The sequence below is a fragment of the Canis lupus genome, chromosome 10 (genome assembly GCF_011100685.1).
Source record: "Canis lupus familiaris isolate Mischka breed German Shepherd chromosome 10, alternate assembly UU_Cfam_GSD_1.0, whole genome shotgun sequence".
Lineage (NCBI taxonomy): Eukaryota > Metazoa > Chordata > Mammalia > Carnivora > Canidae > Canis > Canis lupus.
In genome coordinates this window covers 50,394,378-50,419,013 of record NC_049231.1, presented here as the reverse complement: position 1 = coordinate 50,419,013, position 24,636 = coordinate 50,394,378, and the positions used below count along the sequence as shown (strand labels likewise).

The 24,636-nt window shown below is 44.2% G+C and overlaps 1 long non-coding RNA gene across 11 annotated transcripts in view; it reads right to left on the bottom strand.

Annotated features, from left to right (window-relative positions):
- LOC102155086 overlaps positions 1–24,636 on the bottom strand; it is a 126,555-nt gene that overhangs the window by 73,445 nt on the left and 28,474 nt on the right. For 4 of the 11 annotated variants that reach the window (XR_005365900.1, XR_005365903.1, XR_005365899.1 and 1 more), the window contains exon 5: positions 13,648–14,117. The exons of 3 other annotated variants lie outside the window; for them this stretch is intronic. This is a non-coding gene — a long non-coding RNA (uncharacterized LOC102155086). Of the gene's footprint in view, positions 1–4,357; positions 4,936–7,771; positions 7,912–8,030; positions 8,204–13,647; positions 14,134–24,636 lie in introns of those variants that run through there. 4 more of the 11 variants (XR_005365904.1, XR_005365901.1, XR_005365905.1 and 1 more) reach the window with 4 other exon arrangements.

The window sequence follows — 24,636 nt, the reverse complement described above, 5'->3', positions numbered from 1 at the left end:
AAGGTGAAAAAGGTCCTCTAAGCGAGGAAGGTGGCTACCAAATCATTCTCCAGGGTCTTCAGTTGTTACCATGACTCCCTGAGGGAAGCAAGAAGGCAAAGGTGTTGTAATAAAACCGGACCCAGCCAGGGTTCCTCGGAGGGATGGAAGGCACAGATAAGCAGCCCAACAAGAATTGCTCCCTCCTCTGCACTTGGGATAGGAAGTCCAGATCCCAATATAGCCTCTGGCCTGTAGCTGGTCAAGGCCTATACTCACCTTCCCCTTCCCACTTCCTTTAGGTTGGTGCAGGCATGAGCTGGACTCTTACTCCTACCCTTCCTAGCATCTGCCTACTTTCTTAAGAATCCTTTTAGGATGGCACAGCTTGGGATCTGGCCCCACTGGTTTGACCTGCTCACAATCCTCTTTGGGTGTGCCCAGGCCCCAGCAGGTTGGCTCGTATCCAAGGAGCCACTCATTGGGCTCCAGCTCTATACCACAACTTATCCAGTTTGACCTGGTGGATCTTCATGATCCAGAAACCAGGGCATGACAAGCCATCCTACCAGCATCCCATTTGCTCCTCCCTGACTCTTAGGACGAACACCAATTTGGCCACTGAGGTGGGAAAACATATGCTGAAAGGGCCCAAGACTATGTGAATTGGGGAGACTACTCAGGGTGACTTGGTTCCTCTGAGGACTATTGGGCCTGGAATTAAATAGGTCTTCTGCATAACCAAAGGCCAAGAAAGGGTAATGAAGCAGAGGGGTCATTCCAGAGAAAGGACACTGTTGGCTGCTAAGAGGATGATATTCTGCAATGACTCATGGGTGAAGGGAAAGAAACCCATCCCTGAAAATTATCTCCAAACTGTGTGTCCTGTATGGCCGTGGCATTTTAGCCTTTCCAGCTCTGGAATACAAAGTGGGCTCTGCACTTTGGGCTCCTGATCCTGGAAGGGAGGGCACAGGATGCTTCATACCATGCCTCTCACTTAATCCCCACTGGAATCAGGTTAGGCTGAGTCCAAAGTTAGGGGTCTTTCCCTTGGTCTTGGCCAGGAGCAGCATCAGTGGCCCAAGAATGTTGGAAGCAAGGGATATGTTTTTCTAGGAAGTCAACTTACTTTCAGGAAAGGATTTGAAATGCAGGAAATTGAAAAAGCTCCTAACTCTGTGTCCTGAGACCCCTGCACCCCTACAACCCAGAGGTCCATGGAGAAGGGAGAAAACAACTAACTAAAGCAGTCTCTCCACTCCTCCCCATCTCTTTCTTTCCCATTTATGTGTTTGATTTTTGTCACAGCACCTATCACAATTTTGCATTTTTTGATGTATTTGTGTCCTAGATAGTGTCTCTTTCTACTACTCCCTCTTCCGTTACTCCATGAGAGTAGGCCTTTGTCCATGCCCACTTTCTCAGTGCCTAGGAGAGTGTGTGGCTCACAGTAAAGGTGTGCTATTTGTTAATAGGGTGGAATGGTTAGGATGTGGAGAGGAGGCCAGGACCCAAAAGGCCATCAAGGTAGGAGTAAAAGGGACATTTGCCACTATCCTTTTCATTACCCTTCAAAGGTAGGTGGCTAGGTAGGTAAAGTCCAAGTTTGTCATCCTGACAATCCATCTTCCTAGGCTCATTTCCTGCCAGCTTCCCACCTCCCACCCCAGTAAGCCTCCAATGCTTCAGCTTCTCTAAACTGCTAAGTGTCCTCGCATTCCAAAGTTCCCTCCATGTATTCTTTTGCATATGTGCCTACCTGGAATGCCTTTTGTCTATGCAGTTAGGAACTACGATACCTACTTCTTACAGTGACTATGAAGTTTAAGGGTTGTGGTATAGAACAAGTTCCTAGCTCATGTTTTGCTGAGTCCTCACTAAATATTTCTAGCATCCTTCTCCTTCCTCTCTGTCTGAGGAATGTATCAGCACAGGCAGCCCCTCTTCTGAGATGCCTCAGGCCACAGTGCTTTGTTCTTCCCAGTTAGAGGACTGTTAGGGGGTCTGTGTCTCCAAGCTGATCCACAGACTGATCCCCAGGGCTATAATAGTAGGTGCTAAATGTATGTTCCTGAATAACTGGAACTGAGGGCCTGTGAGGCAATGCATTGCTCATCTTTCCAGAGCCAGAGCATGCACACTCATTGATATTGCTGAGCAGGAAGTTTGGGATCTGTGCTCTGCTGGGCTGAGAAGCCTGGGGTGGGGCCTCAGTCACCCTCTTGCAGCCTAATCAGCCATCTAGTCCACCCAGCCCTGAAATCAGAATCCACATCCCAAGCACCAGAGCCACATCCAATTTTCCATCAATAAAATATTCAGCTGCTCCACAGCCACTATCTGCTCTGTGTTGGGAGGGCCCTGCCCTCTCAGTGCGTGGATCCTACTCTTCCTGGCACACATTGTCCCTTAATCCCTGGATCAGCCCTTCATTATCCTAGCTCTGTGCATTTACTAATGCTCTCTACCCCCATCACCCCAAAATCAGAACTGCTCTTCCTCCTCCTCCTCCTTATCCAACTCCAATCCACCCCTCCCCAAGGCCCACCAGCTCTGTGAAGTCTTCATTGGAAGTGATTTTTGCCTGCCTTAAATCCCAGATGTGCATCTAAACAGCAAACCCACATTTCACAATCCCAGACGGATGGGATTAGTTCTTGAGTGGATTCATCCTAGTTCATATGAGATAAAGACCCTTGACTCAAAATGATGATTTACTGCTGCTGTGGATTCCCTTCCACAGATTGGGGTTGGGGTACTTAGTTGAAAGCAGGGATGGGAATTTCCAATGAAAACCCATGGGAGCTCTCAGGGACCTCCACCTGACCTGGAACCCTAAAGTTTCCCTACTTCAACCAAGGCTTATTCTCTGGTCTTGTCCTTATTCTAGGATATGTGCTGCTGAAATGAGCACATGGTCTTGTCCTTATTCTAGACCAATTACTCTGTATAGGGTGAAGGACAGAGTGCTCTCTGGCCACAATATGTTGTTTCTGGGTGCACAATGACTGCTGTTTAATGTGGTGAGTTTGGGATGTTGTGAGATTGCCAACAGAGCAGTGAGCTGAAAGCAGTGCACTAACTAGCAGATTCTGGGAAGAAAGGGCATAGGTGTGGGGACCCACAGCCAACCTTGTATAATCAGAGCAGTTGGGTCCTGCTTTATGCATCTTGAAATTAGGTGTAAATAAGATATTTGAAATCAACTCTAATTTTAATTTTAATTTTTTTATTTTTATAATTTATTTTTATTTTTTTATTTTTTTAAAATTTTATTTATGATAGTCACACAGAGAGAGAGAGAGGCAGAGACACAGGCAGAGGGAGAAGCAGGCTCCGTGCACCGGGAGCCCGACGTGGGATTCGATCCTGGGTCTCCAGGATCGCACCCTGGGCCAAAGGCAGGCGCCAAACCGCTGCGCCACCCAGGGATCCCAACTCTAATTTTTATAACAATACTCAGATGATTTAGATCAAATGTTTCTTATAAGGGAATAAGGGTTGACCTATTGCCTGCAGAATGGGCATAAGATTTGGATTTGGAGTCAGGCAGATGGGGCTTGAACTGGGTTCTGTTCATTGTTTGGCCAGAACTTTACCTTCCTGGGCATGCATATATACATATATGCATTTTGAGTATATGTGTGAGTGTGAGTGTATGTATGTGTGCAATATGTTTAGCTCTATACACACACTTTTTTTTTTTGAGAATTTTAAAAAAGATTTTATTTATTTATTTGAGAGAGAGAGCACACAAGCAGGGGGAATGGCAGGCAGAGGGAGATGGAGAAGCAGGCTCCCCAAATAGCAGGCAGCTGATGTGGGGCTCAATGCAAGGCTCTGTCCCAGGACTTGGGGATTATGACCTGAGCCAAAGGCGGATGCTCAAATTGACTGAGCCACCCAGGCACCCCTTTGGAGCATTCTTTATGTGCTAAGCACTATGTCAAGCATTTTATTTTCAATGCCCCATTTAGCCCTTATAACAGCTCTGGGAAGAGTCATGCAAGAGTCAGGGAAGAGGCAGAAGGACAGGGAGATATGTATATATATGATAGGATATCGTATATATATCTTCATATATACAGAGATATGTATATATACATAATATGTATATATAATATAGAAATATAGGTATACTTCTAAATCTATGTAAAAAGAGGAAAAGAAAACAAATGGCAAAATGTTAACACTTGGTAAATCTACGTGAAAGATTTATAGGTTTTTCTGTACAATCCTTTCAACTTTTTTCTGTTTGAAAATTTCCCAGTAAAAATTGAGACTTGAGCAAACAGGTTTAAAAGAGAGGGCAAGTAACTCACCATTAAGCACATTTATTAAATGGCAGATCCAGGAGTCAATGTATGTCACATTAACTAAGGAGAGATAGCTGTTTAAAGGAACCTAAAGCTGAACACTTTGTATTTAGTTTATTATTATTTATTATTTTATTTATTTAAAGAGTGTGCATGTGCGAGTAGGGGATGGGGGTAGAGGGAGAGGGAGAGAATCCTAAGCAGACTCTGTGCTGAGCATGGAACCTGATGTGGGCTCATCCTACAACCCTAAGATCATGACCAGAGCCAAAATAAAGTCAGATGCCAGGCCGACTAAGCCACCCAGGCACCCCGAACACTTTTATAATATACAAGTATCTCCAGCAAATGTATTTCTTCATTGATTCCACTTTTAATCACTGGGGTAGCTAGTTCCATATAGTCCCAGGATCTAAAGCAGCTTCTTCATTCTTGTGCAAGAAGGACTCTTGTAGTTGAGTTGTTGTTGAAAGCTGCTTTTCCTTTGGCTATAGTGAAGTCAAAACAGTTCCCTGTCCCAACCTCCAGGTTTCTAGGAGACAAGGCTCAATGTCCTTGCAGAAGCTGGGAACCCTTTTTGGCTCCATGGTTTCCATGATGCAAACAAAGCCCAGGTTTACTCATTGGAGGGACAAAGCTGGTGAGAAAAGAGCCTTTAGTAAATGTGCCAGTGGGCCACCATCAGGGTCACCTGAGGTGCTTATTTAAAATGCTCTGCCTCCTGAGGCTGGGGCCTGGGAACCTTCATTTTAACTAGTACCCCAGGTAATGCTGCAGCACACCAAGGTTTGAGAATTCACAACCTAGCTTAAAATCCAGGCCTCTATAGCTGGCATTCAAGGCTTGCAAAGCTTGGCTTCTCTTACTCCCCAGCATAACCTTCCCCTCTAGCCTGGCTAGAGGTTAGGTTAGTCCTCTAACCTGCCCTCCAGCCTGAGCCCTTTGCTGTCTCACCCTTCCCTGGAATCTTTTCTTTCTCCCCGCAATCCTTATGATGCCAACTGAGCCTCAAGAATGAATTCAAGTCTCACCTATTCCCTGGAATCTTTCTAATCACCCCAGCCTATGTCCCAGGAGTTGCTCCCTTTCTGTCTTCACTCAATGTTAAATTGGTGGCACTTGATGTAATAAGTTATGACATACTATCTATTATGATTTTTCACTTGCTTTTTTTTTTTTTTTTTTTCACTTGCTTTGGTTGAGTTCATGTCATTCTCTTGACCACCTGTGAAATTCCTGAGAGCAGAGTTCACATCTTTTTCTCTTGCATCCTTTTTAGTACCAAGGATAAAGTTAAAGTCCTGGGTAGGTCATTAGAACTAGGTTGCTAATAACCGAATTGAGGGAGAGATGAGAGAAGAACAGCATAAAGACAGGGTGGAGTGGACAAGAGGGAGAGGATTAGTTATGGCCATGGTAGTCATTGTGCAGGGCACAGGATCTTTTGATTGGATCTGGGATTCCAGGCTCTGTGGATGGGTGTTGTTAGGATGACCATCCTTCCCTCCCCCATAAGTATTTGCATTTGGGGCTGGGCTGCTTTGGGGTCTCTGCCTCCTCATGACAATTTGCATCCACAAATTTACATAGAAGTGAAGGAGCTTCCTGAGAGGGGAGACAGGGCCTTGCCATATTCCTTATTTGTTGTTCAAAGTCAGGTATGGTGAGCCTGGGGCTGTAGGTATGAGCAGTGGAGCCAGGCTATAGGGTAGTATGGCTCTCCCTGAGATAGTGTTTGGATTTCTCCCTGAGGCTTTCAGTAATAACCCTCTGATGACTTTTTGGTGGCCTGCCCTGCATTCTTCCAATGATATCTGCCCAGCTATGCTTGAGGCAGTTAGAAACCAGTAAGCAGTGTCATAGGGCGGCGAGGGCGGGGGGGGGGGGGGGGGGAACGACATCATGGATATTTTGTCATAAATGTAAATGACACCTCCCTTGTTGGCCCAGGAAGGTGAAGCCTGATACATACATGCTGTTCCCAGATCCCCTTACATTGCCCCCTCTGCCTAGAATGCCCTCTCCCCAGGTCACTGCTTGATAAATTCCTCAGGGGGACCTGGCTAGAGACCCAAGGTGGAATTAGATTCTGTTTGGAGGCCTCTGTGAACACCTCTGCCTCCCAAGTAAAATGGGACCATGACTACCTCCCAGGGTGGCAAAGAGAAAAGATCATATTCAGGCTAAACAAAGGGCTTGAAATTGCTTCTTTACTTCTCCTCACATCTCCTCACATTTCACTGAATAAAAGCTGGCAACTCTGGGTACCCCCCACCTCAGAGCACCTTGATTAGGGGGTCCCCTAGATGGTGTTGAGTGGTTGCATACTGCACAGAAGGACAGCTTAGAGCCCTGTGTGATGCTTCTGAGCCATGAGTTGCCTTTCCCCACCCAGACAAAGGATGTACTCAACCACGGGACAAAAAACAAGGCAGCAGATGGAAGAAGAGCCACAAAGATAGCAGTCCTTGGAGGATCAAGGAAAGGTCAGTGACCCTGTGAAACATAAACACAGTTTGGATGAGGAGAGCCAGGAACCACAGAGTGGGCTCCTAATGGAGGGAAAATGAAAAGAGAAAAATCAGTGATGCAGGAAGCTTCTCCTCACTCACATCCTTCAAATGGCTGCGGGGGGGTGGGGGGGAGGTGGGGGGAGGTGGGGGGGGGAACAAGCTGGAGCTGGGAATATATTAGCTGCCTGATCGTGTTACCGAGGGAGTTGTGGAGTTCCAGTGCCCAGAGGCCTCTCAGGAGATGGTAGATAATTATGGATGGGTCTCTGGTTTAATACAGCTCTGCCACAGGGTAAGGGATGGAATATATGACCCCTTCAAGGTCCCCTTATCTGTACCAGAGCAGGTTACTGCAAAACAAAGACAATTCAGGAGGCTGTCACATAATCATTTGTGTTGCATGCTTCCTTCAGAGATTTTTTGAGAAATCTCCTGATGAAAGTTCTAAGTGCTCAAAACCAGAATGAATTCAGGGATTTCGTTACCCCCGCTCCAAATCCCTGCCCTGTCTTTTATTTAAAATAATAATTAAAACTCCAATCTCCTGAAATCCTTAATACAGAGGTTTTACAGTCAACTGAACAAGATCTTTAGCTTTCATTAGAAATGTCTGCATTTCTCTTTGGTTTTAAGGGAGGTGGGGTATATTGGAATATTAATGCGGAGCATTTACATGAGGCTCTTAATTTGAAAAGAATGTGAGAATTAATGCTTGAGTTTAATCGCAGAGCCTGAATCATCACAGATAGATTTTTACCCTCTTTTCCTTAATCAATTTCACCCTAATTAATTCTTCTGTGGCTAAGTCTTGTTACATTAGATAGTCTGCTGATTATTTCCACAATCAAGAGACTGTATATTCATGCATTTTTAATAAGGAACGACTGCATCCTTTTTCATAAGTGATCCTGCTGGTTGGCAGTTGCAGCCGCTAAAATAATTATAGAGCAGATTACTTACTTTTAAAGCATTGTTTGCTGTCATATTCATCCTAGGTGACAATTTGGAAGAGCTCCGAGGCTGCTGTAATCGGGCAGAGGAGCAGGGTATTTAGTGTGGCAATTTTCAATGTCAAGTGCTGTTTATGCATAGGTCAATGCCTTTAAAAAAATAATAAACACAGGAGTAATTTGGTCCTGCTGGCTGATGAAGCCATGTGCTATAGACTCAAAGGCCATTCTGTGCTTAGTTTAAAACCCTGGCTTGTAGAAGAACTTACCTGAAGGCTGCCCAGCACCTTCTGCCTTCAACTATGACTGGTCCAGATATGGTCATTGGTGTCTGATTATTACTTATACGATGGGGTGCTCTCATATCAGACCCTGATACCGCTGCAACCTTCAAGAGGGCTTGAAGCAGGGGATGCAGTAATTCCAAAGCCTCAGCTGTTTTCTGGTTAGCAAAGAAAGAAGGAAAACCTACCTACAGGAAAAGACTGTTTTTGTTTTGGGAAAAATACTAGGCTTTTTGGTTATGCAGAGGAAAACTCAAGAGCTGATTCTAGAATGGACATATTGAGATAAGGGGAAATAAATGGCTGTGCATACTAATATGGAAGGCTGTCTTTTCAGTGGGCAAAGCTACTACTCACTGCAGAAGTTCTTCCAGTGTTCACTTGGTGGAGGAGTTTTCCCTTCTCTCTTAGGGAAAACAAAGAGTTGGGGCCTGGACTCCAGGTAGGGCAGTTAGGCCAAGGGCCGTCCTGTCTGTGAATTAGGTTAGCTCTACAGTCAGAGCATGTCTGAAGGCTGTGGAAGGAGAAGGCAAGCAGGGCACGCAGGCCATGGGGCAGTGGGCTCCAGGAGAGTCTATAGGCAGCTTCCAGCTTAACAGTTTTTATTCTATAATTGTAACTCTCTTTTGCCAACCCCAAGCTTTTAGCAGTTTTGTTAACCCTACAGCCTTAGGAAAATAAGCTATAGCCACACTTGCAACTTAGTAGGACAAAGGAGTGTGATCTTCCCTTAGACTCCCTCCCCTATAGTCTGTTCAAGGAAGCCTGGTGGTCCTGGAGCCCATGTGAGGTGCCACTGATTGGCCCTGGGGAAGGAAGAGACTCATGACAATCCATACGAAGAAAGAGACTCAAGTTAAGGTCTTGCTCAGGTGGACAGGTATAGAAGGAGAACGAAACAAACATCCTTCACCATATACTAGAGAGAGACACCTTCAGAAGGAGAAACTACAGTGTGCAAATTAGACGGGCCTGGGTTGTTGGCTAGCAGCCATCTGGGTTGCCCTTAATATACGCTGCAGTTGGCCAGAGTCTCAGAGGTTGTCCTGCCCTCCCTACTCTCCACACCAGCTGTTCAGGGAAACAGCCAAACTGTAGCAGCCTCCAGCTCATTTCCCAGGAACATCACTGCCAGCTGCTCTGCAGAGCCCTGAGCCAATAACTGGAGGTGGCACTAAACCTTAGGTCACTGCTCCCACCCCTGGTGCAGATGAGGAAACTGAGCAGTTCTGGGGCACTTACTGTCTATAGTGAAATGATAAAAAGAGGTGTCCTTAGACTATTGAAGTCATGGAGGAAACTGGAAGGACAAGACCTGAACAGGTATTTGACAACACAGTATATAAATGGCAAGCTGGCTGGGTGTCTTGAGGCAGCCCTCCAACCTCTGTTACACTGAGTGGGAACTTAGGCTTAGAGAAGTAATGTGACTTGTTCAAGGTCACTCTATTGATAAGGAACAGGTTCAGGGTCTCAGGTAACCCAGCTCCCAATTTAATGCTCCTTTTGGACAGCCCAATCCTCAGGTGAATTTCTTTTTAGCTAGAGACAGGGTGGGGGCTGGCTCTCATCCCTTCAGGGTATGCATGTCTAAAACACATTTAATCTTCATGGATATTTCTAAGACCTGTTTTCAGTTTTGTCTGAGATCTGTATCCCTGAAGTAAGATAAATGGTATTCACTGGAAGGTCAGCTGCTGGGGATATTGGGTTCAAGGAGCTAAGGAAGTAAATCATTTGGTGAGTGAACTTAGAAAGGCCAAGATGTTAAACTCCAAGCCAACCAGGATTTAATTTATTTGTTACTGAGGTCAATGCCATTTTTACTGCACACTAAAGAAGTCTGAGCTCTGTTGCCAAGATTCAAGAGAAATCTTAGTTGTCATTTTCCCCTCTACTAGAAAGAAAATGGAGACTGTGTCAAATCTGGGAAGCCTGGAAGAAAGAGAATAAAGAGAAAATACAAAACATTTCTCCCCTCTTCTTGTGTGCACTCTCTGTTGCCAGGACAGATAGAGCCATCTCATCTTTTTCATCAATGTCTGCTCTAGGAACAGAGATCCCTCCCTGGGGCCAACTTCCTTCCTTGGATAGCCAGTGCTTTGGGCCAGAAGGTGGGCAGCTCAGTGTTCTGGCAGATGTAGAGCTCAATACAGGAGGCTTCCCCTATGTCTAGAGCCTTGACTTCCCTATCCTCACTCATCTTAGCCATCTCTTGCCCATCCTCCTTTCATAGAAAAACCACTACCAGCTCCACATGTGCTCAGTTCACTTTAGTAAGTCATTAAAAAAGCTTTTCTCCTCCTGGAATTTCCTCTCTAGTTCTCACTGTACTTGCCTGAGATTACACAGATTGTGTGCCCTAAGACCATACTTTATAGGCTATTCCTATGCTCCATTAAAGAACTGACAAAGCTCACAGACTGGTGAAAAATAGCCAAAATAATATGAATAACAGCAATAAACCTAACCATATATTGAACAGCGACTATTTTTGGGCAAGGGGCTTCACACAGCTTCATTACCTCACAGATTCCTCATCGCTACCCTGGAGCCCTGCAAGGTAACTTTTATTATCCTCATTTTGTAGATGAGGAAAGATATAGAAAGGATGAGTAGTTTGAACACCTTGCCCAAATAAGATTAACAGTAGCCAAACACATTGTGTTAGCCAACCTGGAGAAAAGACATGTGGATGGCAGAGGCAATGGGGCAGACTCTTCAGCACTACCTCTGGGGAGCAGCCTCGATTCACAAACATCCTGGACTGGCAAGCAGCCACTGTAGACTTTTGTGGGGTCACTACTTGGGATCACTTCGTCCCTTGCTCTGGCTCCTTATTTACCATGCAGTCTTTTGACCATAGCTCACTTCCCTGTACAGTGTGCCTGCCGGGAAAAGGTGTGCAGGGCCGCACAAGCAGGGGGATCCCAATCTGTTAGGCAGTTGTTACCCAGGACTATGCCCACTTGCTGGTCTCTTGTCTTGGAATGCCTTCCTTGCCGCCTCACCTTGGCTCTGTGGAGATGGCTTCACCTTGGCTAAGTGGCCCCCTGCTCCTCATATTCCCCACATCTAACCCTAAGTTTCTTTCATGATGTCTATCATTCTCTGCTATTAATTATTTACATAGATTTTTTAAAATGCATACTTTATTTTTTTAGAGCAGCTTTGGGTTCCTAGAAAAATGGAGCAGACTGTACAGAGTTCTCCCATAAGCCCTCCTCCTCCCCCAACCTCTTCCACGCACTACCACCAACCAAGGTCCACAGTTTACGCAAGTTGTTCCTTTTTGTTGTACATTCTATGGATTTGGATAAAAGTATAATGACATGTTAGCCATCATTATGGCATCATGCAGAGTTTCACTGCCCCCCAATCCTCTGTGCTCTGTCTATTCAGCCCTCTCTCCCCACTAACTTCTGGAAACCACTGATCTTTTTGCCGTTTTCATAGCTTTGCCTTTCCCACAATGTCAGGTAGTTGGACTTACACAGTATGGAGCCCTTTCAGATTGGCTTCTTTCACTTAATAATATACATTTAAATTTCCTTCACATTTTCCATGGTTTAACAGCTCATTTCTTTTTACTGCTGAATAATATCCCACTGTATGGATGTACCACAGTTTATCTCTATCCATTTACCTGCTGAAGGACAACTTGGTTGCTTCCAAGTTTGGGCAGTTATGAATGAGGCTGCTATAAACATCTGTGTACAGGTTTTTATGTGAACATAAGTTTTCAACTCCTCTGAGTAAATATCAAAGAGCACAATTGCTGGGTTGTATGGTAAGAATATGTTTAGTTTTGTAAGAAACTGCCAAACTGTCTTCCAAAGTGGCTGCACCATTTTGCATTCCCAGCAGCAATGAATGAAAATTCCTATTGCCTCACATCCTTGCCAACATTTAGTGTTGTCATGTTTTGGATTCTGGCCATTCTAATAGGTATGCAGTATAATTTTGTTGTTTTAATTTGCAATTCCCTAATGACACACTGTGTGGGGCATTTTCTCATATGCTTACTTGCCATCTGTATTTTCTGTGGTGAGGTATCTCTCTGTTTAGATCTTATGCCCAGTTTTTAAGTTGTTTGTTTTCTTATTGTTGGGTTTTCGGAGTTCTTTGTATATTTTGCTTAACATTCCTTTTCAGATAGATCTTTTATAAATATTTTCTCCAGTCTGTGGCTTGTCTTTTGATTCTCTTGAAAGATGTTTACTTTTTATCTTCCCAATGAGAATGCATACTCTATGAGACTGGAGACTGTGTTTTATTTATAGCTATCTGGCACATGGTAGGCATTCATTAAATATTAGGAAGAAAGAGACAGAGATAGAATTAGCATTCTGGTCTATATATCAGTGTTTTATTACTTTGGTTGATGTTAGTCTGTTCCTAAAAGACAAATCCACCCTCACTCAGCCTGTTGACCATATTGAGTTTGGGAGCCTGATGGGGGAACAGCCCCAGACCTTGGAAAATTTATCAAGGTATGCTATGGCCTTGGGAATCCTCTTGGGAATTAGCTGGCACCTCTCTCTTGCTATGCATCTTCTTCCTGATTGTATTTCCTGTAAGTGATGGTGAGTTTTTGAAACTGAGACCCTCTCCCAAGTATTTTGCCTTTTACAAAGGGGTGTGAAGTCATGTCCAGCTTTGGCAGTCCTGTGTCAGAGCACTTGTGGTACTGCCCTGAGGAGACTACTAGCCACTGGCACTACTCTGTGGACCATTTGCATGCAGTTCACTTGGTGCCAGCCACTCAGCTTTCCCAGCTTCTGCCCTTTCCCCTCAGCAGCCTCTGAGCTCCAATGGCCTGTGAGAGTTGATCTGGGTCTGGAATTTGTTACTCTAACACTTTCCCAGAAGTAGGTGTCAGTTATTACTGTTAATCCCCCAGGGACCCTTATTCTCTTTGCAGCTGGGAGAAAGGGTGGTTAGATGCAACGAGATGAGTATGGTGGTAACATTCTTGATAATGGCTAATTTCTTGAGCAGTTAACATCCGCCAAGCCCCATGCTAAGCACATTACATATATGATCTCACTTAGTCCTCACAAAGTTCTGCAAGGCAGATATCTTATTACTGTTATCCCTGTCTTTCAGATCACCAAACTGACTCAGAAAGGGTAAGTACATTTGTCAGAGTCAGAAAATAAACGGCAGAGCCAGGATTCAAACTCAGGACTCTATGTCATGCTTTTGACCATCACAATAGCCCTCCCTTCTCCTGCCCTCCACAAAATATTATGTATCTCTTTTTTACAACTCTTCTTTACAAAATTGGCCCTTGGGCAGCCCGGGTGGCTCAGCGGTTTAGCACCTGCCTTCAGCCCAGGGCCTGATTTTGGAGACCAGGGATCAAGCCCCACATTGGGCTCCCTGCATGAAGCCTGTTTCTCCCTCTGCCTGTGTCTCTGCCTCTCTCTCTCTCTCTCTCTGTCTGTCATGAACAAATAAATTTTTAAAAATAAACAAATAAATAAATAAATAAATAAATAAATAAAATCTTAAAAAACAAACAAACAAAATTGGCCCTTAGTATCTGTGATTCAGGCTGCCCTGCCTGCACCCTTGCATTTTCCCCAGGGCCACTCACCTCCTGGCAATCTTTCCAGGGGCTGGTGCTCCCAGCCCTCTTCTTCCTCCAAAGGAAACCTGTAGCTTTGAGGCAAAGGTGCTCTAGCCTCATGCTTCAGTCCTCCAGTCCTCTGAGACTCTTATTAGCAGTATCTTCCCATAAACCATTCAAGGAGACTTTGTGGGTTCCAAAATAGAGTCATTTTAATGGTTTATTGCTTCATAAACACTGTTCTGCAAGGACGCTGTAGGCCCATGTTGATAGAAACAGTCAGTTCCTGTATTTTCGGGTTCGGATTTACCTTTCCCGGCTGCGGGTACTTCCTTATTCCGGGCAGGCTGACCTTTGGAGGAGCTTGGAGGTGGGGGTGGGGAGAAGGTTGATGTGCTAGGTTGGCTGAATGCCCCTCCTGCTTTCCCAGGCCTACGTGATGAAGAGCCAGTGAAACATTCTTCCTCTCTCCTTCAGTCTGAGCAAGCAGGGTTTATCTGAGGGGAAGAAAGTCTGAGGGAAGTGGGAGAACAGACAGGGAGACCTACAGAGTCTGCAAGTCTCCATCCTGACAGCCCTAGGGTGGAGCGTCACCCAGGATAGTAGCAATGGGAAACCGTATGCATTATCCTAATACTCACAGTTTCTAGTATCCTGTCCCTGCGATGAGGAAGTGGAGCCCAGACATGGACTACCCTGGGTTTTTATGCAGCTAACAAGTGACTATATCAGGCAGGTCCCAGTAGGGAGTAGGATCTGCTGAATATGTTTCAAATGAAGGGCTGCATTTAGAGAGGTTAGGCAGGATTCAGGGATAAGCAAAAGCTGGTGAGGAACCCAGAGAGGAGCAACAGCAGGAAGCTCTGATTACCCGCAAGCCTAAAAGATCAAGGAGTGGAAAGAGTGAGACCAGAGATGGGTGAGAGAACTGAACCCATGGGGGCGGACCTAGAGTCACAGAGGAACACCGCCACCGCCAAGCAAGAGGCAACAGGGGAGAAATACCTTGGCTTTTCTTCTTTCCTGCTTTCCCATCTTTTCCATGCCTCCCATCGGCTGAACCCAGCTAAAACCCAGGTGATGCAGTCTAAAGAGGTCAGTCATGTGGGCACAGAGCAGGAGAGAAAGAGAGGGGACAGGTTGGTAGGCAAGGGGCACAAATGAACCACAACCAGCACAGAGGTACAGCTAGATTTTGAGCCATGTTTTTTTTTTTTTAAGATTTATTTATTTATTATTTATGAGAGAGAGAGAGAGAGAGAGAGAGGCAGACACACACAGAGAGAGGGAGAGGGGCAGAGACACAGGAGGAGGGGGCAGTCTCCATGCTGGGAGCCCGACACGGGACTCGATCCCAGGACTCCAGGATCGCGCCCTGGGCCAAAGGCAGGCCCCAAACCGCCAAGCCACCCAGGGATCCCCTGAGCCATGGGTTCTTAAGAGTGCTTATCCCTTGCCGAGGTTCTTTTTAGCTGAGATGACTTTCCATCATGCAGCACCCTTGACATCTGACACAAGCTCACTCAGAGACTAAGGCTTGGGCACGGCTCATCTATTTATTAATTTGAGTGATCATTTCCTCACTTCTTTCCTCCTCCCTGTTCCTGTAGGAACCTCTCCCAGGGAATGAAATTGCCTGGACCCAGGCTTCTGGCCAATTGGATCCCACCACTGGTTCTGTTTCATTTCATTTTGTTTGCTTTCTTTCTCTTTCTTCCCTCCTTGTAATTTTCACTTTGCACTTTTATGTGGATGTACGTACCTGCCGTTCAGTTTCCTTTCCTTTCCTGAAGTGGCCTGAAGGGCCGGGCATGTAAGTTCCTGGTCTTACTTTCCTTTCCTTCTTTCCTTCCTTTTCCTTCCTCCCCCTCCTTCTCCTTCTCCTTCTTCTCCTCTCTTTCTTTTGAAGGAGGAGAGCGCTGTGATTATTTGGGCTAGTAATTGTCCCTAGAGAAATCTTCAATTTTTTACCAGGCATCTCCCCTCCCCATCCTCTACCTCTACCAGTTCAGTGTTTCTACCTAAGCCTTTTGCATTATTCTCTACAGATGGTGCTGCCCTTAGCAGCCTTTGGTAGCATTACCAACACCCTGTCACCATTTTTCTGGGCAGGGACTGATTGCTCTGATCAACCAGACCAGAAAGAAGCTCAGGCTGTATTGATTCTCTCCGATGGCACCCAGATCTAGTGTGAGCTGTGACTAAGCCACGAGGGGTGATTGACTGCAAAGTGTTGGAAGGTTGAAAGGTGGCCTCTGTGATATATCAGGGAACCACCTTGAGAGATGGAGGGATGGGGAAGAGTTTATCTTCCAATGTGTCTAAGGGGTACCAGCAAGGTATTGGATAGAAACGTGGGAACTTCTGGAAGGGTCACCATATAGCCTGTCAAACTGTGTATTTTCCATCCACATACTTTCATCCAGGTTCATCTAGTTGTTTTTCCCCTGCAGCTATGAGACTGGCTAAAGGTGGGGTCTGGGCTCAGGATGGTCAAAAGTTTCCTTCACAACACTGTTCCTTGGGGTAGTGGAACTTCTGGGCATTCCAGTCAGACTTGAATTCCTGACTTCTCACTTATGCCCCTCCATCTACCCAGAGGGATGCGGATCTCTACTATCTGTCTGCCTCAAATGATGATGATGATGATAATGATAGCTAACATTTCCCACTCTTTAGCTACTGTTCCTAATACTTTACAAACTCCAGATGATTTTGTCTTCACAACATTATTATTATCCCCATTGCACAGATGAAAAAGCAAGGCTTAGAGAGATTTTATGACTTGGCCAAAGTCACACAGCTAGTAAGTCATACTTAGAGCCTAAGTCCAAACCTGGTAAAGTCTTCAGAGCCCACATTGTACCCATGAGCCTGTATTGCCTATTGATGGGAGTGGTGGGTGTGTGTTTTTCTTCTCCTTTTTCAGGAAAGGCTTTGCTGAATTATAACTGATATACAATTAACTATATACTTAAGAATACAATTTGATGAGTTCTGACATATGTATACAACCATGAAACTGTTGCTGAAATCAAGATAATGAATAAGTCTATCACTCCCCAAAGCTTCCTTGTGCATCCCTCACTTCTCCCACTGCCACCTGTTCCTAGGCAACCAATGATCTGCTTTCTGTCCCTATAGATTAATTTGCATTTTCTAGAATTTTATATATGGAAACAGAGAGTAAGTAGCCTTTTTTTGCCTGACTTCATTTGGCATAATTATTTTGAGGTTCATCCATGTTGTTGTATGTAACAATAGTTCATTCCTTTTTACTGCTGAACAGTATTTGATTGTACAGATTCACTAAATTTATTTATCCATTCACCTCTTGATGGACATTTGACTTATTTCCAGTTTTGGGCTATTACAAATAAAATTACTCTGAACATTCAAGTACAAGTCTTTTTGTGGACATAGGCTTACATTTACTTAGGGTAAATACCTAGGTGTGGAATGACTGGATCACATAGTAGGTGTATGTTTAATATTACAAAAAATGACCGAGCCATTTCCAAAATGGTGGTGCCATTTTATATCCCTGCCAGCAATGTATGAGGAGTTCTAGTTGCTCCCCTTTCTTGCCAACATTTGGTATAATTAGTCTTTTTAATTTTAGTCATTCTAGTAGGTATATAGCTTTCTTTTTTAAAAAATATTTTAGTTATTTGAGAAAGAGAGAGAGAGCCACTGTGGGGAGGAGCAGAGGGAGAGGGAGCAGACTCTGCCCTGAGCCCAGAGCCTGACACAGGGCTCGGTATCACAACCCTGAGATCATGACCTGAGCTGAAATTTTTTTTTTAATTTTTTTATTTATTTATGATAGTCACAGAGAGAGAGAGAGAGGCAGAGACACAGGCAGAGGGAGAAGCAGGCTCCATGCACCGGGAGCCTGATGTGGGACTCGATCCTGGGTCTCCAGGATCACGCCCTGGGCCAAAGGCAGGCGCCAAACCGCTGCGCCACCCAGGGATCCCCATGAGCTGAAATTGAGAGTTGGATGCTTAACTGACTGAGCCACCCAGGCCCGCTTATGGTAGTTTTTCATGGTGGTTTTAATTTGCATTGACTAATGACTAATCATGTTAAGCATCTTTTCATGTGCTCATTTGCCATCTATCGACACTGGTGAACTGTTTGCTTGAATTATTTGCCCATTTTAAAAAAAGATTGGATTGTTTATATTATTATTATTGAGTTGTAAGAGGTTTCTGTGGTTTTTTAAGATTTATTTATTTGAGAGACAGAGAGAGCATGTGGGGTGGAGGGGTGGAGGGAGACAGAGACCTAAGCAGACTCTACACTGAGCACAGAGCCTGTCGTGGGCTCAATTTCACGACTCTGAGAGCACCACATGAGTCAAAACCAAGAGTCAGACACTTAACCAACTGCACCACTCAGGCACCAAAGTTATGAGAGTTCTTTATATAACCTAGAACATGTTCTTTGTCAGATAAGGTTTTGCAACTTTTCAGATGTCTCACCTTTTCATTTTTGTAACAATGTCTTTTTAAGTACAGAAGTTTTATATTTTGAATTTTCTTTATAGTGTGGGTTTTTTTCCCCTAGCAATTGCCTGGAGGGAAAATATTTCCTTTCTATTATTGTAGTAAAATATACATAACATAAAAGTTACCATTTTGGCTATTTTTAAGTGTATAGTTTAGTCACATTAAGTATATCCACACTATTATAGTTCATACTTTTTGAATCCTTTTGAGGGATTTTTGGCAAACTCAAGGTCGCTAAGATTTTCTCCTGTATTTTCCGTTAAAGGCTTTATAGTTTTAGCCTTATGCAGACCAATTTCAAGTCAAATTTGGTGTATGGAATGATCAAGGCTCATTTTTGCATATGGTTAAAAATTTGTTTCTGCATCAGTTGTTGAAAAAAAATTATCCTTTCCATGGGATCCCTGGGTGGCTCAGCGGTTTAGCGCCTGCCACTGGCCCAGGGCGTGATCCTGGAGTCCCGGGATTGAGTCCCATATCAGGCATGGAGCCTGCTGTTCTCTCTGCCTGTGTCTCTGCCTCCCTCTCTCTTTGTGTCTTTCCCATTAATAAATAAATAAAATCTTTAAAAAAAATTATCCTTTCCCATTAAGTTACACTGACAGTTTGGTAAAAAAAAAAAAAAAAAATCTATTGGTTGTTTTTTGACTATTTCCCTGGTTTGTTTTCAATTCTTAACTCTTGACAGATTACCTTCTAATGTTCATTTGCTGTCTTCGGGGATAAGATCCCCACTCTCATCACTGCACTGATCTGGATCCTGACCTTTCCTGGTTGGCTGATAGATTTTTAGTGACATTTTCCAGGTCTAACCTAATCCCTTGCCAATCCCATAATCTGCAATCAGCCTTGCTTCCACCCTCCTTGTCTGGGCTCTGTGCCTGGGACCCAGGACCTGCTGCTGCCCATAGTCTTGATACTGTCAGAGTCCTGGAGGGCAAGAGCTATAGATGCATCCTTCTCTAGAACATAGGATTTCCCAGCCAGTTACTAAGGAAATCCTTGCATGGGAGACTAGAGACACAGCCTTCACAGCAATGACATGGCTACCAGACCTGACCTTCTCAAGACCTCACTGGTTATTGGCATCAACCCAGTTGTGAACCCTAGTTAGATCAGAAATAAGATTTAAAGAAAAATATTGATGGATAAAACTGAACAAGGGAAATGCAGAGCCTTGCAGATCAGTGCTCTTCCACAAGGAAAGAAAATCCTTTTAAGGATAGAACTATTGGAGTCTGTGTATCCATGTATGACCTAGAGGCAGAAGGACCACAATGCCTCATCAGTCATAATCTCTGGTTAACAAAACCTGGGAGACCCCTTGGAATGACTTTCTTACATTCTGTGGACTTCTCTACCAATATGGATGATGGGAAATGGCTCAAGTTTGCTGGGAGACATCACTCTGTACCTATCTGGGTGGACCCAGGGAACGTTAATCTCAGCAGGGGCTGTGCAGCTTGCCTCCCAGACTGGTTCATGTTAGGGCCTCAAAGTAGCCTGCATGAGTGGAATATTTTTTGGAAGAATTTTATTTCTAATTCAGCTGAAAAGGGTTACTGCACAGAACATTCAAATCAAAGATGAAGCTTTATTATGTAGCAAAAACATTTTCCACAAGGACTAAAGAATCCCTTTAGTTAGCACATCCTCAGGGGAGCACCTGAGAGAAACCGTTCCTAGCACAATATCCCTCCGTTCCCAAGAGGCTGAAAGGGCAGGCACCATGAATACACATGTTGTTTTACATGGGCACTGGGCCCTGTGTTGTTTTTCCAGCCACTACATTTATGAGCCAATAGCTCTAATCTGGGAGGTGGTCAGACATGGGGGCAGAGAGTTTTATTTTAGGGTTGTTCATCTCAGTTCATTCATTCATTCATTCATTCATTCATTCATTCATTCATACTGAGTCCTAACCAAAGTCCCTATGATCCCTGGCAGGAAGTCACACACCTACTTTCCTGGAAATGCACACAGTCTGCCTCCCTTGTGGGCTGTGTCCAATGGATAGACTGCATGGGTATAATTGTTGGGGAAATACAGGGAAGGGGGGAGGCATGGATTAGCATCATCACAGACTCATGAGACACTTAGCCACAGGATTTATCCTAGAAGAAAGTAGACTAAGACTCATCCCTTTCCCAGGTCTGCTTGGGAACAGAAGTGAATCAAAGAGGCTTATGGCTGAGGCTCGACTGTGACATTACAGGACTTTAGGGACTTTTATGGCTTCTCAGGCTGTCACTTCCCTGACATAAGGTGCTGTGAGTACCATGTGGGAAACATAACCTCTGCTGCTCTGGAAAATGATGAGGGTAAGAAAACAGGAAAGTTTCTCATAGTAAATAAAGTCTTATTTAAAATGAAGACTTTGGGACGCCTGGGTGGCTCAGCGGTTGAGCATATGCCTGTGGCTCAGGGTGTGATCCCTGTTGGGGGATCAAGACCTGGTGGGGGGAATCAAGTCCTGGTGGGGGGATCAAGTCCTGCATCAGGCTCCCTGCAAGGAGCCTGCTTCTCCCTCTACCTGTGTCTCTGCCTCTCTCTGTGTGTCTCTCATGAATAAATTAAAATCTTAAAAAAAAAATGAAATAAAATGAAGACTTTTAGGACATACTTCCCTATATGCCCAAGTTTCTGGCCAAACTCAGCAGATTAAGCTGAGGCTTTTGTGTTTTGAAATACAAATCATGTTATGAGAAGAGCACATCTTTAGAGTTAGACATATCTGAATTTAAGTCCTAGCCTTGCAGGTATCATTTGAGTGAGTCTGAGAAGTCCCTTACCTTTGTTTATTCATCTATAGAATAGAATATTACCTATCTCATTGTATTGTTATGAGGGTTACTATTTTAATAATACCTACTTTAAATCAATTATTTATTATGTGCAAACTACTATGTTAAACTACTTAATCTGAACTCATTATTTAAATAGTATAATGTTTGCAAAGTACCCAGTACAGTGTAAAACACAAAGTTGATGCTCAGGAAATGGTAGTTGCTGCTACTGCATTATTTCAGTGATACTGTTGTTCCTCTTGCTTCCCTCCTTCCCAAACTATTGATGCCTAAACTTGAGAAATGTGGCTGAAAACAGAGTCATCTCTGGAAAAGAGGAAACACTGGCATTGAAATGAATCCCAAAGTATAAATGACTAATGATGGAACCTTTTCTGAGAAAGGGAAAGGATGCAAGGAACGGTAATGGGACAGGAGTGGGTAAATAAGATAAACTATGCTGGCCCTGCCTAATTCACCCACCTGCAAGGGAGCTAGGGAGATTCAAAATGAGTTTTCACAGGCCAACAGGGGACTTTCTGTACATTTGCTTTTAAGCTTGGTTGAGTGGAGATGAAAGGGCGTGTCACAGAGAGCCCAGAAGAATTCTGCATTATTGAATTTTGAGGAGCATCCGGGATGAGGGAGATGGAAGTCCCTGAATCCAAGTGAACCTCTGTAAGGGCTGTTGGGGCAATGAGCATAATCTATCTCAGAGAGGTCTCTGGCCGTTTTAGTTCAGACTCACATCCTTCCACCCTGGGTGACTCCACAGTTTGGGGGACGCTGAAATGGACAGAATTATCCAGTAGTGGAGTCCTGAAGAGATTCCAGTGGGTATACAGCTGGTTGGGCTGTCCCTCAGGTGCTTGCCACAGGCCACAAAGGCTGAGCTTCTCATAAAAGTATTCTGGTAGTCTGTTTCCATAACTTATAGCAGCAGCTTCTAGGAAGCAAACATCTTTGAGGGCAATTATAGAAAGCCTGTAGAATTCTCCATTGTAAGGCAGTATTGAAGCAAAGTGAAACACTTCTGAGAAAGAGTTCTAGGAAGTTTGTGTATACATCCCCCAAAGATCTTATATTAAAATAAACTTCTTCCTGTCAGCCCATATGCCTAAGAATGCAGGCCCCACAAAGGTTATAATGTTTGAGCTTCTATCACTTTAGGAAGATAGATCCATATGCTTATGCATTTTTATTTTGTTTTGTTTTTGATTGTAAAATTACTATTTTTTATATAAATCTCAATACACTCTGAGTGCCACTTTCAGAAATGAATATAAAGAATCATGACCTATCAAATAGTCAAAATCCGGAACACAGACAACATCAAATACTGGCAAGGACATGGAGCAACAGGGCCCCTGATTCATTGCTTGTGGGAATATAAAATGGTACAGCCACTTTGGGAGACCATTTGGCAGTTTCTTTAAAAACTAAACATACTCTTATCATACAATTCAGCAATCATACTCCTTGATATTTATCCAAAGGAGTAAAAAATGTATATCCACAAAAACTTATATATGCATATTTACAGCAATTTTATTCCTTACTGCCAAAACTTGGAAGCAACCAAGATTTCCTTTGGTAGGTGGAGAGATAAGTAAATTGTGGTACCTCCAGACAATGGAATACGATTCAGCATTTAAATTTAACATTAAACCACAAAAGATGTGGAGGAAACTTAAGTATATATTACTAAGTGAATAAAGCTAATCTGTAAAAGCTACATACTGCACAATTCCAACTATATGACATCTGGGAAAAGATAAAACTATGATGACAAAAAGGTAAAAAGTAAAAAGATAAGTGGTTTCAGGGGTTAGAGAAAGAGAGGAATGAATGGGTGGAACACAGAGGTTGTGGCAATTAAACTACTCTACAGAGTAGGATACCCTAATGGGAGCTACATGTCATTATACATTTGTCCGAACCCATAAAATTTAAAACACCAGGAATACACCCTAATGTAAACTATGGACTTTGGGTGATTATAATATGCCAATGTAGGTTCATCAATTGTAACAAATGTACCACTCTGCTGGGAGAGACTGATAATGAGGGAAGCTATGCAGGTGTGGCGGTAGAGAGTATACAGAAAATTTTTTTTAAAGATTTTATTTATTTATTCATGAGAGAGAGAGAGAGAGAGAGAGAGAGGGGCAGAGACACAGGCAGAGGGAGAAGCAGGCTCCATGCAGGAAGCCCAATGTGGGACTCGATCCCGGGACTCCAGGATCAGACCCTGGGCTGAAGGCGGTGCTAAACCACTGAGCCACCCGGGCTGCCTGAAAATTTCTGTGTCTTCCTCTCCGTTTTGCTGTGAACCCGAAACTGCTCCAAAATATAAAGTCTCTTTAAAAAAAGTGATTGTGGTCTTCATGGTTACAATAGTAATAATAAAAAATAACAGACCCCTTCAGTGTTAAAACCATCTGCCCAAAGTTCCACAAGTTGCCAGAAGATCTGTAGGAAGGGGGTAGCATTGCTGAGGAAGGAGGAAAGATCACCAGGCTGCCCAGTTCATATCTGATGGTTCATTTCCTCCTTTCCTCTCTCCCTCATTCATTCCTTCATTCATCAAATCCTTAGTGAGCAGCTACTTTGTGCCATGCATTCGGCCAGGTACTAGGGATACAGTAATGAATAAAACAGAAATCCCTGCGTTCTTGTGGCTTAATTTCTTGTGAGGGAGACAGCATGGGCAGAGGGCCTAAGGTGGGAATGTGCCCTGGATGTTGCAGCAACCGTGAGGATGTCGTGTGGCTGGGCCAGAAGGGTCACTGGGAGAATTGGGGAGTGACAGGAATGAACCATGTGGGCCTGGCAGGTCACTATCAGAGCTTGGCTTTACTCTGAGTGAGGTGGGGGAGCCACTAGGAGGATGTGCATGGGGAGTGACTTGGTCCATCCTGCATGATAAAAGAGTGCCTCTGGCTGCTGTGTGGAGAATAGATTTGGAGGGGGGGCATGAGTGGGAGCAGTGCCTCCAGTGAGTCTGGGCCAAAAATGGCATTGGCTGGACCAGGATGAAGGGCAGTGAAGGGACTAAAAATGTTGTTCCAGTTCAGGACATGTGTTTTGTTTTGAAGATGTATTTATTTTAGAGACAGAGACAAAGACAGAGTGGGGGGAGGGGCAGAGAGAATATTCCAGCAGACTCCCCACTGAGCATGGAGCCCGATGCAGAGCTTGATCCCACCACCCATGAGACCATGATCTGAGCTGAAACCGAGAGTTGGACACTCAACCAACTAAGCTACCCAGGGGCTCCAGTTCAGGACATGCTTTGAAGGTAGTGCTGTTAAAATTTGCTGACAGATGGAATGTATGGTGCTACCAGGACCCAACTTGGTTGAACTGAGTTTTCATTTAATGGAGAAGACTGGCCCTCTAGATTTTTGGACAGCAAGCACCAAATCCCACGTACACAAAACTACAAATTGGTATTTTTCTGGAAGTGTGTGCAGACCAGAAGGAACTGCTGTATAACTGGGTTTTGAAAGCATGGGGGCTGGGATCTCAGTATAAGAAGCTATCCTTCAGATCAGGACCTATTCATGGGTAAAGAGCTCCAGCAGTCTCAACTCAGGACTCAAATTTTAGTGACATAGCAAAGAATAGGCCTACCTTGGGCCACAAGGTCAACTGTGGACAGCGCCCCTCAGACGAATGGTGGGGGTAGATACTTCACTAGAGTCAAATTGGGT